Raw genomic sequence first — 1322 nt, forward strand, 5'->3', positions numbered from 1 at the left:
CGGCCGGGCGGCCGGGCGAGCTTCATGGTGTTGGCAGGAGCAGAGATTTCTCAACCGCCCTGGAAAAGTTGCCTTCAAAACTGTAGATACGAGGGTTTCGGCTTCGTATTTACGGGGCCCCTTAAAAAAATTAAGGGTCGGACGATTTTAAAGGGTCTGTTCGGGCCCGTTTTTTCAACTGGAATTGTAAAAAATAGTTATTTTGCGGGTTTAACCACTTATGCGGGTCTGCTAGAGATGCTCTCAGCGAGACAGAAGGAAGTCTCACTTAAGGCGAGAAATAGTCATCGCGTCTTATTCAGGCGCATCCGGGAGATCCTCGTCAGTTCATGAACAACAAGCAATTGTCTTTTTGAACATGAATTATAGCTTGATGTATAGCGGGGAACACTACGGTGCAACACACGTACATAATAGGATTAAGAAAAAATCCACATTACTCTCTCTATATATATATGTCAGTTTCTTCACGTATATCACAGTTAGATAACCGGAGTGGGGAAGAACAGTGGTGCCGTATGATACGGGGCTATCGCGTGTATGCACATATCTATACCGACTCTGCCCACAAATGGAAATATAAAAAGTAGCATTGATGTGCGCTAGTGGGGAATCCAGACTCTCTGGGAAGGCCTTAATCCTGTTGATTTCGACATTCTACTTTACGTCCCCTGTTACTAAATTCTATTTCAGTATTTTACCTTTATGCTCGCAACCCGGTTTTCACCATTTTACTACTATGTTGGATTTCCTACAACTTGCAGGCATGGCTATTTAAAAAGTAAATGTGGATGTCTGGGTAGTGCACCCACTAGATTAATTACACATGTAATCCGCCAACACTAAATGCAAATTTGCAACACACTTATCTATATATTAAATGAGGGCATATCTTAGCATGATATGGTCAGTCTTATTAATGCTTTAACAAATATACCAATCTTAGAAAATCAATTTTAGCAAAAAAAAAGCCCGCGAGCATTCAATATGGTTACCAGATATCGCAAGGCCATCCATAAGATTTAAGATCTTATCCAACAAACTAAATCTACATGTAGATTTGTTGGATGGAGAGATGTGGTATTTAAGTGTGCTCACCACCATAGCCCATATAAAAAACCATGTGGTGTAGAAGTCTTGCATAACCAAAGATTGATCAACACACCTGCCTAGTGTTAACATCTTCCACAAGAAAGATGGCTAGTTCTAAAGTAATGTGGGTGTTCTGCCTCCTAGCTTTACTGGCTTTCACTTCTTGTTCTTATCATGTACGAGCAGAAGATCATGCCACCAAGGAGAAAAATGAGGTGATGGAGTATTGC

The 1322-nt window shown here is 41.1% G+C and overlaps 1 long non-coding RNA gene across 1 annotated transcript in view; it reads left to right on the forward strand.

Moving 5' to 3' along the window:
* The first annotated feature begins 1083 nt into the window (after positions 1-1083).
* Positions 1084-1322, forward strand: part of LOC123077282 (uncharacterized) — a 988-nt gene continuing 749 nt past the window's right edge. The window contains exon 1 of the long non-coding RNA XR_006436518.1: positions 1084-1307. This is a non-coding gene — a long non-coding RNA (uncharacterized lncRNA). The remainder of the gene's footprint in view (positions 1308-1322) is intronic.

The sequence above is a fragment of the Triticum aestivum genome, chromosome 3D, assembly GCF_018294505.1.
Source record: "Triticum aestivum cultivar Chinese Spring chromosome 3D, IWGSC CS RefSeq v2.1, whole genome shotgun sequence".
Classification (NCBI taxonomy): Eukaryota; Viridiplantae; Streptophyta; class Magnoliopsida; order Poales; family Poaceae; genus Triticum; species Triticum aestivum.